General features: G+C 45.6%; 1 pseudogene; it reads left to right on the top strand.

Moving 5' to 3' along the window:
• Ran-ps2 (RAN, member RAS oncogene family, pseudogene 2) overlaps positions 1-3,269 on the top strand; it is a 10,107-nt pseudogene extending 6,838 nt beyond the window's left edge.
• The last annotated feature ends 9,640 nt before the right edge of the window (positions 3,270-12,909 follow it).

Below are 12,909 nucleotides of genomic sequence, written 5' to 3'. Positions count from 1 at the left end.
GCAATATGGTGTTGCTATGTGTCCCACTTCGACCTTGGAAGCTACATGGAAAAGACACAAAGTCCAGGTTCCTGAATCACCGGGGGAAAGCCACTAGGCGATCACCTAGCTGATGCTTCCAGTAAGATTTGAGGTCTACCTGTGAGGTCAGTGTGTATTTCCTTAACAAATCCAATACTTTGGGGCAGTTTCTACAAAGCCTGTATAGTCTAGATACGCATCATTGTCTGCTACTGGAGTCAGGAATACGTCCTCTAAGTCTGTGGTTCATCTTTTAACTTTCTATAGCTGTCTTTTGTTCCACAGACATTCAGAATTTGTACCTAGTCAAACCTGCCAGCCTGGGGCTTTGTTAGATACCAAGAAAGAACTCCTCTATCCCAAGATTACACAATAACATGCTCTAGTACTTCTTTTGGGTTCTTTCCTTTTTCTTCTAAGCGGATCCCTAATTGTCACAATATTTCAATTGCCTGTTGCTGCTGGTGATATAAGAGGCTACTTTCTACTGTGTTTCTATGTATTCTCTACTCTGTTCACTGAGATAGCTTCTCCTGCCTCACAGTCATATTTCGAGGGGGGTTGGGCAGTATCTGGAGCTTTATAGTGTGTGCTAATAATATAATTATCCTTACCTTGAGTTTTAATTCCTTTAATTCCTCATGTTTTGCCTGTTTGTTCACATTCATTCTTCCAGATTAATTCCAAAACAAATTAGGTTTTCACCCAAAACATTCCAGTGTTTTGTTTACTACACTACACTTATAAGCTAATTTGAGAAATATTGCCTTTAAAATAACAAGCCTACCTTAGAGAAACACTGCCCATTGTGTATTTTTCTTTTGCTTGCTTTTATAATAAAGGCATGTTTTTCTTTACATTGACTGTTACAAAATGCCTGAGGCTGAATAGTTTATAAGAAGAGGTTTGTTTAGGTCATAGTTTGGGAGAGTATAAGCCTAAGATTGGACAATCTTAACCTGCTCAGCCTGTCATGTAGCTCTTCTGACTGCATTACAGCACCCTGTGGCATCTGTGGCAAGGACACATAGGAGAGAGGTCACGTGGTAAATGAGGATCCCTTCCCTAAGGCACAGCTTCCAACACCACCACACTAAGTTTTGGTCCGGAGAAACAACACTGGTCCTGACATTTCCCGTCTGTGGTTATCCCCAGGAGTGACATGGAGCTTGCTGTAGTGACAATTCTCCCTGTTGGCTGTTACTGTAGTTTGGAAGCAGAATGTTTCTCATGTGCTCCCTGTGTTAAAGGCTTGATCTCCAGTCCATGGTGATGAGATGGAGTCTGGAGGGAGGCCTTCTGGTAGGTTTGCCAGCCGTGAGTGAGATACTGGGAGTCCAGGCCTTCCTCTTCTCCCTCATATCCTGACTGTGAGGTGAAGTATTTGTCACATACTCCACCACAAGGAGCCCTCTCACTACAGGCCCAGCACAGTGACCCCAGCCTTTAGAGCTGAGGCTTTTATACTGAAAACTGAAGTAAATCCCTTCTCATTGTCCTTGACTGTCTTCTGAACTTGTTAGAGTAACAAAGGCTTACCACCATTGCCCAACCAAAGGTGACTCACATACAAGAAGGTTCCGCATATTTGACTTGTAGGTCATGACCCCTAAGGGTCACACATCAGCTATCCTACATGCCACATATTTACAACATGATTCATAACAGTAGTGAAATTATGGTTGTGAATTAACAACAAAATAATTGTATTCTGCATTTTTCCTTGTACTCAGAGCCTTAGTTTGAAAATGGCTTAATAGTTAATCTTTTTCATAGTCCATCCAAATAGTTCTATCGTCCTCAAATAACCCTGCTTGTCTCTTTCCTGGCCAACCTTAGGGACAGCATCCATCTTGTGTGATCTTTACTGGAAAGGCCTGTATAACTAAACCATTAAATTCTGCGTTTCCCTTCATTTCTCAGACTGCTCGTGTTGTAGAGCTTTCAAAACTCAGTAAGTTTTAATTAAGAAACAAGGTTTAGCTTTGTAAAAAAAAATGTGTATTCAACATTCGCAGCAACGGCCACATGGTTTTTCTCCTTTAACCCATTAGCAGGGTGGAATTATGAACAGATTTCATAATGTTAAACCATACTTTTCTGGGGCAAAGCCTTACTTCCTCGTGGTCTGTCTTACTTTCAATGCTTTTCTGGATCGTATTTGCCAACATTTTATATAGGATTTCTTTTCAGTTGCATTCACGATCATATTGTTGTTGTTTGAGGCCACTCCCCCCATGGAATAGCCTGAAAACCTGATGTGGAAAATAATGAATTTTCATGAATTAAGTGGCTAACTGGAAAGATACATGACATGAAGAAACAGAGTTCTTAGTTACAGCTAAAGCCAGCGGCTAAGCCCTCCTCTTGCTCACTTTATGGTATCACTGCATCCTCTTGGTCTCCTGAAGCAATGCTTCTTAACTTGTAGGTCATGACCCCTGAGGGTCACACATCAGATATTTACGACATGATTCACCACAGTAGCGAAATTACAGTAATGAAGTAACAATAAAATAATTTTGTGGTTGGAGGTCACCATAACACAAGGCACTGTATAGAGGGTCATGGCATTAGGAAGGTTGAGAACTACTGCTCTCTAGTTAAAAATGAAAACCAGGGCGTAGGGAGAGCCATAGTTTCCAGCTCAAGCTCATCCTGGTGGATGACAGCACCAGGAAGACAGCATCCATGAAGTGCCACTTGACGGGCGAGTTTGAAAAGTATGTAGTTGCTCTGGGTGTGGTGTTGTACCCCAGTGTTCCACACCCGCAGAGGACCCATCAAGTCCAACATGTGAGACGTAGCTGGACAATTGCTACTATAGTGACGTCCAGTAGCCCAGTTTGCTATTACAGTGTTTGACGTAACATCAAGAGTTACTGACAAGAAAGTACCTCACTGGCATAGAGACCTGGTATGCATGCGTGGAAACATCTCCAGTGTGTGGCGTGGCAACAAAATGGATATCAAGGACAGGAAACTGAAGGCATAATCTATTTTCTTCCACTGAGAAAAGAATTTCCAGAACTATGACACTATGGCATTTCTGCCCAAAGTAACAACAACTTTGAAAAACCTTTTCTCCAACTTGCCAAACTCTCTTTGGATTTCCTAACTTAGAGTTGGTTGCCATGCCTACCCTTGCCCCACATGGAGTGGTGACGGGCCCAGCTTTGGTAGCATGGCATCAGCATGAGGTAGAGGTTGCTAAAACAACTGCCCTCTCAGATGAGCATGAGCAGTGAGAAAATGGAGCTGGGTCCTGTGCCAGAAATCTAGCTTTTACAGGCAGCTGCCCTGTGATGTCAGAGGATGTGCCACCTGGGTTAGACAAGCAGAACGTGCGCTTTTATGGGCTATACTGAATGAATGGATGAATGAATGAATGAATGAATGAATGAATGAATGAATGAATGGGAGATGCATGGGCTTCCCAGTGAATGTAGGAGTTGAAACCCACTTTTGTTATTTGTGTGTGTGTGTGTGTGTGTGTGTGTGTGTGTGTGTGTGTGTGTGTGTGTGGTGGGGGATGGGTGGGACTTTCCTATTTGGCTGTTTGGAACACAGTTGTTTCCTTCCTGGATTTCAAAGGTAAGACTGAAACTAGATAAGATGGATGAAGCAAAGTAGTGCAGGCTGACAGGAACCGGATGTAGATCTCTCCTGAGAGACACAGCCAGAATACGGCAAATACATAGGTGAATGCCAGCAGCAAACCACTGAACTGAGAACGGGACTCCCGTTGAAGGAATCAGAGAAAGAACTGGAAGAGCTTGAAGGGGCTCGAGACCCCGTATGAACAACAATGCCCACCAACCAGAGCTTCCAGGGACTAAGCCACTACCTAAAGACTATACATGGACTGACCCTGGACTCTAACCTCATAGGTAGCAATGAATATCCTAGTAAGAGCATCAGTGGAAGGGGAAGCCCTTGGTCCTGCTAAGACTGAACCCCCAGTGAACGTGATTGTTGGGGGGAGGGCGGTAATGGGGGGAGGGTGGGGAGGGGAACACCCATATAGAAGGAGAGGGGAAGGGGTTAGGGGGATGTTGGCTTGGAAACCAGGAAAGGGAATGACAATTGAAATGTAAATAAGAAATACCCAAGTTAATAAAGATGGAGGGGGGAAAAAGGAAAAAAAAGAATAGAATAATTAAAAACAGTAAGGGGAAAACTTTCCAACAGTGGGCCAATAAAAAGAAATATATCTATATATATGGTAAGACTGCTACAGTCACATCGGAATACTCGGTGGTGAGATCTTGTTTGTAACTGTCAGTCCCTTTTTTCTTGTATGGCATCAGAACAAAGTTGTATTTCAAACAATCAAAAAAAAATTAAAAATGGAGCCTGACGTGCTGGGACATGCCTTTAGTCCTAGCAGATCTCCATGAGTTCGAGGCCAGCTTAATCTACACAGTGAATTCTCTGGCAGCCAGAGCAAATGGTAAGACCCTGTCTCAAAAGAAAAAAAAATAAACAAAAGAAAACAAAGTAAACTGGAAGAGATTTAAGCTTTGTTGAACTGAATTGAGAAGATGTAAAGAGGTTTCAAACGTTTTAATAAAAGATCATAGAAGCTGGAGGCAGAAACTCAGACTGCACCTACATACCTGGGTGAGATCTCTCTGGCTTCCAACGGGTAAAAAAGGAAGTCAAGAGGAAGATTCCATGGGTGTTTTTACTCAGGATTTTACAAGAATCAGGGATCAGTTGCAACATCTGAATTTTAATAGCATGTTCATAAGGGAAAAGAGTTCACATTTTAATTTAGAATGCTTCCGGCCCGGTCCTGTTTCGAGGTAAACATTTTGTTCACATGTTTGAACACTTGGTCCCCAGCTGGGGGCACTGTTCAGGAAGACTGTGGAACCTCTGGACGCTTACAGATAGAAGTAGGTCTCTGGGCTAGCCTTGAGGCTTGACAGCCCTGCCCCACTTCCTGTCTGCTGTCTGGTTTCTGAGTTCAGGTGTCACGTAAGCAGCTGACTAGTTTTCCCACCCTCATGCCTTCCCCACCAAACTCTCAAGCAAAGTTAAATCTTTCTCTCCTACCAGGGTTTTGGTTACGTAAAATAAAAAGTAATTTTTTTTCCATGAGAACAGATGGCATCTCAGAATATCCCTTGAGATTAAAAAAAAGAATGAGAGAGAGAGAGAGTAGGTTAAATGATATACTATTTCCCAGGATGGTCTTAAAAGAGAGCAGTGATTCTCAACCTGCGGGTCGATACCCCTTAGGGGACCAACCCTTTCGCAGGGGTTGTTGTCTAAGACCATCGGAAAACACAGATATTTACATTATGTTTCCTAACAGTAGCACAATTGCAGTTATGAAGTAGCAACAGAATAATTTTATGGCTGGTGGGGGGTCACAATAAAAGGAACTGCATTAAAGGGTCGAAGCATTAGAGAACCACTGGGATAGAGAGACCTCTAGCTGAGAACTGCCTTCTGACCAGCACCAGTTCTAGGGGGACAGGGGGGAGGTTCCGGAGAGCCATTTCACAGCAGTGACATCAGAGCGTTTCTCATGACCTGGCCTTGCTGCTGAGCCCAGTGAGGTAAGAGGAGGTAAACCACAGGAGGGCAATGCAGAGTCAGGGAACACAGCTCACTCACTCCCCCAGCTTCTCTCTGACGCTGTCTCCAAAGACCAAAAGTTACGTGGCCTTTGCTACCTGATGGCTTCTCACCTCCAAATGCAAATTCCAGCCTTGACAAAAAAAAAATGTGCCTGGCTTACTTTTGCCCCACCTAAGTCTGTACTTACAAGGGGCAGGCGGGGAGCAGGCAGGACATGATTTCACGATCTGTTCTGCGGCTCTCAATACTCAGAGACCCTTGAGAGAGTCTACACTTCCACCTCAAGAGAGCTCGCTCTTCTCAAGATTCAGATTTCATCAGGAAGAAAAGTGGAAAAGGACCACTTCAGAACGCAAGCCAGATGCTACCTGCAGCTGTTTCGAGGCTTCCCCGCGTGTAGAGCCTTACACAAGTGTTAATCCGGGTGTGTGAGATTCTCAAGCATCTGCCTCTGAACAGCACATGTGTCCCCCGGTTGCACGAGAATTGTTCACGCTCCAGCTGAGGAGCCCAACATCTCTAACCACAACAGAAGGGAAGCAAGACTGGGTGTGCACAGGCGGGCCTTGCCCACAGCCCACATCAGCCCCTGGGAATGCTTTGTGGGTTTCGTCCTCTGCAGGCTTCAGGATGCTGAGCTTCCTCCTGGCGGGATGTCTTGTGTTAATTTCTCCTTAGCCGGCTGAAGAAGTTCCTTAGGAAGTTATTTTCGGAAGGCGGTCTCTATCTTTGCTCCTCTAAGTGCATACGTCCTCCTTTGTCACATTCTAGGGTTGGTGTTGCAGGTATATTTGATGTCAGAGAAAGCCTCTTTCTCTCTGGGACTGGTTCATTTTTCTTGTTTAATATGGTGCTGGATTTTTCTACTTGGTGTGTGTGTGTATTTATGTGTGTGTATGTGTGTGTATGTGTGTGTATGTGTGTATGTGTGTGTATGTGTGTGTATGTGTGTGTATGTATAGGTGTGTATGTGTGTGTATGTGTGTGTATGTGTGTATGTGTGTATGTGTATGTGTGTGTGTATGTGTGTATGTGTGTATGTGTGTGTATATATATGTGTGTGTATGTGTGTGTGTATGTGTGTGTATGTGTGTGTATGTATAGGTGTGTATGGGTGTGTATGTGTGTGTGTATGTGTGTGTATGTGTGTGTTTATGTGTGTGTATGTGTGTGTTTATGTGTGTATGTGTGTATGTGTATGTATGTGTGTGTATGTGTGTGTATGTGTGTGTATGTGTGTGTATGTGTGTGTATGTGTGTATGTGTGTGTATGTGTGTGTATGTGTGTGTATGTGTGTGTATGTGTGTATGTGTGTGTATGTGTGTGTATGTGTGTGTATGTGTATATATATATATCTTGATAAAATAATACTAGTTACTTGATGAAATTGAGACTTTAATATTCACAGTCATGTATATTTTTGTTTAACATTTTCCCCTTGATTGCTATTTCTTTACTCACACTGGTTTCTGTTTGTCGTCCTTATGATGATCTGGGACAGACTAGCTCTGTCTCAAAGGGGTTTTAGAATTATTAGTTTCATAATTTCTACTTCTTCTGCTCTGTTTTGTTGGGTTTTGTTCTATATTCTGGGGGGATTCTTCTAATTCACAGATCTTATTTTCATCTATATGCCCTTTCTAAGAGTTTCTGCATCTTGATTTTTTCCCCTTACTTGATTTTTCTCCTTCAAACTGGTTCCTGTTGCCTGGTTGCCCCTATTTCTATTGTTTCCTTGGTTTGGTATCTCTAGATTATCTCAGCCTATCCATCAGGCATTTAATTACGTTCTTCTGTTCCCTGCATCAGCCCCACTGCAGTCAGATGTACTTGCTCTCCATTCTTGCTGCCCCTTGCAGTGAGCTCCTGGCTCTCCTCACAGCCATGTTGGCCTCCCTGTGACTCTTGGTCTGTGCTGCTGCTGCTGTGACCCTGATTCCATCAGCTTCTATGAGAGATCAGTTTGCAATCCCCTGCAGAGCTGGTTGTGGTGTGTGTGTGTGTGTGTGTGTGTGTGTGTGTGTGTGTGTGTGTGTTGGGGGGGGGTTAAGAGGGCCTTGATTTCGACCTACAAGCCTCATACAGGATAGGAGACACAAGGTCTCATGGTCCCCTTCAGGCCCATGGTCCCCTTCAGCAATCCCCAAACAAGCCAGTTTGTCATTCATCCATACTGCAGCCTGGGGGGCAAAGTTATTTTCTAGGATCAGATTTCTTAGATTTCCTCTTACTGGACTGTTCTCACTACACTGCAGCACCCTCACTCTCCCCCTCCTGTACCTAATGCCACCCTGAATTTTACAGGTACTGCCATACATTACCCTTGGTGAATGGACCACCTGTGCTGACCGACAGCTCGAGGAAGGAGGAGGGAGTTCATAAAGAGATGATATGATTTCTGTGTTTTACACCAGACTGTGGACCTTTGAAGAACCACGGTTGAATCTGATGCCCTATCTAGTTTCAGCACTTTCCAAGCACTGCCAGCACCCAGGCTGCTGTTCAAATGTGACGTCGCTCAGCAAGACCTACAGGATCTCCACAGCTGCTCACTCCCATACTCGGGTTCGCCATCTTCCATGTGACCTCAGCTCCAGAATCACTCAAACGCACCATCTCTGCCCTTGTCCTGTGTCTCTAGACCCCATTGGCGCCAATCACACCTTGTAAATGTTTGCCACAGATTCTAAGAGATGTGTGTACAAACAAACACCCTCCAACGTAACTGTGAGGTCGAGGCAGAGATCGAGTCCCATTCAAATTCACGTCACTGGTGCCTACTTCAGCATCTCATGGGACACAAAGCAGCCAAACACTGCACACCTGAACTGCGTAATGTCCGGGGAACAATGCCCCTAGAACAATGTAACTGTTGAGGATAGAGTACCATAATAGTCCTGGAGTCGGAAAGAATAAGGAAAGAAAATGTATTATTAAATACCCAGGATGCACCAAGCACTGTACCAGGTGCTATCTCACCATCAAAGAGGGCTTCTCTATTGATGAATGATACACATGAAGTTGTAACTCGAAGTATCGAGGTGGACATTGACCTTTACTTTTCTTAAGAGGTAAACTAGTTGGTTTAGCCCTGGAGAGCTTGGAAGTGGCAGAGCTGGATTTGAACCCAGGCACTTTGAGCCTGGAGTCAGGACTCTCAGTGTTAGCGTATGCCAGCTCTGTTAGACTGTGTCCATACCAAGTCAGCTAGGTAGGTACTCACAGGACTGAGGCTGCCCCCAAAGCACATGATTAGAACCAAGCCATTAAATGGCAATGTCCTTACTCTTAGAAATCATTTGAGTGTTCTGTTGTTGTTGCTGTTGTTGTGTTGTTGTTGTTGTTGTTGTTGCTTTGAATCTTGCACATACAACAATCCTTCTGGCCTCAAGACACCACAAAGGTCCCGAGTGACCAAAAGTCCTCATGAACAGAATCTGAGGAACGAATAAAAGACCTCAGCCATGTGGAATAGAGTTGAGAGAAGCCATCAACAGTTGGAGGACACACAGAACAGGTCGCAAGTCCACCTGACCCAGAATGCAGGGTACAGACTATTTCAGCAAGGTCCCCTGTTAAAACCACTCACTCAGGGGTGCCTCGCACTGGGCCACGTGCATTGCTCAGTACCAGTCTGAGAGACATATGTGAGCACGCCTCCCGTCACCTTGTCAGCTGCTCCGTCATAAAGCTCTTCTCTTCCTCTTTGCAAAAGCTTGTACCATAGGACTAGTACTGGCATCCCGGTGCCCAGGCAGTGAGCCTTTCTGAATAATAAGCTTTCCTCTTAGTCAGCGGCTGCAATATGGGCAGGAGGCTAAATCTTGGCACGTGGCCTCAGAATCAGCAGTCAGCTTTGTGTTGCATCTACAGCCATTCTTCCTCTTCATACTCATGGCCTCTCCTCCTGACCTCGCTTGTAATGGGAGGTGGGGAGAGGCAGAGGGCAGCATTCTGGCCACATCACACTCCCTAGACGCATCTATGAGACAGTGTGAGGGAGAAGAGAATGGGGATGTCTATGATACCCCTACACGCCTGGATGTCCTGAGCAGATGCAAAGCCTGGATGTGTAGACTCTTGAGCTCCAGTCAGTAAAGGCTGTGCTCGGACGATCCCCATTGCCATCTGTGGATGGAGATGCTAATTTATAGTCAATATCTCTTTAGTCTCTCACAACCACGCGGGAGAGCTGTGAGCCTCATTTTCTTGAGGAAAAAAAGGAAGCTTCTGCCTTCTGAGCAGTGAGTGGCAGAACTAGACTCTGCTCTCAGGTGAGTGTGTACTTAACATCGCAGTCTAGATCTCTGCTGACGCGTTTGGCTCCAATTTCACCTTTACCCCGTATGCAGGTCCCTACAGACCTGGGTTACTGCTGCCAAGCTTGTGGGTGAGTTGATGAGAAGAACAGACAAAGGAGGAGTGAGGGCACCCCAGGCCAGGAGTAGGGAGAGGTGTGCGGGGGACAGGGGAGAGACATATGTGCCCCCTGCCCGGGAGAGAAGTATGAGAACCAGGAATCTATGGAAACTGAGTCAGGGAGTCTTAAATGCCTAGCCAAGGAGGCTGGGCCTGGATGAGGACTCAGCATCACCAAGTCACATTTTTGTTCTCTCTTCCAGCAGCAGGCATAAGATCAAAGGACCCTAGATGACCAAGCTTCCAGCCCCAGCCTGAATATATGCCACAAACCCAGAGTCTGTTTCTGGTCAAGGGTACCATTTGGGGCAGATAGTAGAGGCATGTTGGGGATGTCAGTGGTCAGAGGGCCAGCCCTGGCTGGGACTTTGGCTCCTCCTCTCCTCTGATCACACAACACAATCACCGCTGTGCCGTTGGCCTTAAAGCAGACCACTTTTGCCTCTGGAGTCAAGAAGAAAATGATTTTTGTTCTTCCCAAAGAAAGCCTGTTCACCAGAGAGTCCTCCCTTGCTCTTGGAGCAGAGGCGGGCCTGCTCTGACCAGCTTTGGAGAAGGTGATTCCTCCCCAGTCATCACCTGGTGCAAAGCCTGTTTAAGATCTGCCGGGGGTGATGGAGAAGCAGCTTGGAAGAGTACCCAGTACAGGGACACTCACCCCCAATTCCTGCCTTGGAGAAATTTACAAATCTCAACAAGAACGAAAACCATAAAAAAAAAAGATGTCTCTCAAGGCTGGGGAGACAGCTTAGTTAGTAAAGTGCTTGTCACAGGAGCATAAGGACCTGAGTGTATTCCCAGAACCTTGCAAAGGCACATGCCTGTAAGTCCTCCACTGGGGAGGCAGAGAGAGGTGGCTCTTCAGGGCTCTCTGGCCCAGTGAGCCACATGTCATTGAGACACCCTGTCTCCACAAGCAGAGCATGCAGGTCCTAAGGGACAACACTCGAGGTTGCCCTCTGGCCTGCACATGCGCGAACATACATACGTACCTACATACCTGTGCACCCAAATAAAAATAAATACGCACACATCCAAAACGGTTCTTCTATTAATGCCCGTCTGTCACCATTACATGTGTAATGTATCATCTGTAATTAAAATGAGACCGCAGAGACAGCCACCGCCAGGTGATGGCTCGGGCTTTTGTCTTGTAACATAACTGTCATAATACTATCTCACCAGTCATTAGAACTGCAAACAGCATGGAGCCTCGCGTTGCCAAGCGCCCTGTTGATCAAGAGATGGTAAGCTATATCCAAAACCCTTAAAACTTAGGATTTTAAAATAAAAATACTCGAAAGCTAATCTCACCTTCCAAATTAAGGTGGACTGAATATCAAGGGATAAAATGGCTAACCGTGTTTAAAAACAGTGTACCTGTAACAGTCATGTCCAGGTAGGACGTGGGGAAAGTCTGAAAATCTGGACAAACCAGGGCATAAACATGTACATAGGAGCTCCCAAAAGCCCCAGGTAAGAACAGACTCCAGGATAATGTGTATCTGCAAGCCTTGGCCACAGAAGCCAGCGGCTGGAAGCCTGCAAAGACAACACAGCTGTCCTGGCCACAACCTGCTCCAAGTGATACACACAGATCTCAGAGGGATTGGAGAGTTGGGGCAGACCCAAAGAGACCTTGAGAGGGCAGCTAGGTGCCCACAGCCCCCAATTGCACCTCGGTGTGACTTTAGACAAAATCACTGTCTCTCTGAACCTCAGTTTTATCCCCTGTAGGAAAAGGGTATAGAAGACACCCATGGTAGCCTGAAGGCTATGGATTTCCTTGACAGAAAAAGGTATTCATGTGTAGCCTAAAATGGGCTATTTCTATCACCACCTGTTTGGTTGGAACCCCTGCTTGCCCCTGAACAAGCTGGGAAACCCATGTCATCACTCCCATGTCTCTGCATCTCCAGCAACCCACTCAAGAGCTCCCACCTTGGGATCAGTTTTTGACCATATATGGGCACAATCCTAGCTCCTTGCTAACATGTCATCACTCCTTGCCTGAGCTCTATAAAAGCCCTTTGCTTTGGCCCAGATGCACAACTCTACTAACCTTCTGCTCTGAGATCAGTGAACCCACCCGAGAGCTGTCTCTCAATAAACCTGCCTTTATATTCTTGATTTGGCTTGAATCGGCTTATTACATCTGCAGAGAAAACCTATTACCACCTACTCTCCCCCAAACCACCAGAGGCCCCAGAGAACAACCCTCAGGCTAGAAGATTTCTAAGCATCCCCTTCAATCTAGCAGATTGGAGAGATTCTGTCTGTAGAAAGGTGTTGATGTCAGAGTCCTTTGGGGTGCAGAACACCACAGAAGGCAAAGGCCAAAGGGTTATGTGTTAGGGATACTCACTATTCAAGTTCTGTCTCCCTCATTGAGGGCCTATGAACAAATAAATTTAGTTGACTCTGAGGGCACACACCGAAGCCAGATCTACCAAAAGTGACACAGTAGATAGGTTCCCTGGAGAAGGATCTACTCAGGCCCACAGCAGAGGATGAACACCACAGTCTCATTGGACTCACAGCAAATGAGAGGTCTACACACTTTAGACACAAGATGCTGTTTCATTCTCTAGAATACATACCCACATGCTTACCTCTAAGTCCCACCCAGGAGACATCTGTCACCAACTTCAGTCCAAGCTGCCAGGTGGCCTCAAGGGTTGGAACGAAAATGCAAACCCTGCTGACACTTGAATTAGGTTGGCCATCTTCTGGTTACCACATCAAGCGGTAAGAGCTAAGGACTATCTTAGAGATCTCTCATCTCTCTCCTTTGGGGCTGGAGGCAAGAATGAATTGTAAGAATGAACTACAAGGAAGACCACGTTGAAGGGGAGGTGGTCTCCATCAGTTCATCG

This window comes from Rattus norvegicus, chromosome 1 (genome assembly GCF_036323735.1).
Source record: "Rattus norvegicus strain BN/NHsdMcwi chromosome 1, GRCr8, whole genome shotgun sequence".
Taxonomy (NCBI): Eukaryota; Metazoa; Chordata; class Mammalia; order Rodentia; family Muridae; genus Rattus; species Rattus norvegicus.
This window is presented reverse-complemented; position numbering and strand designations above follow the sequence as displayed.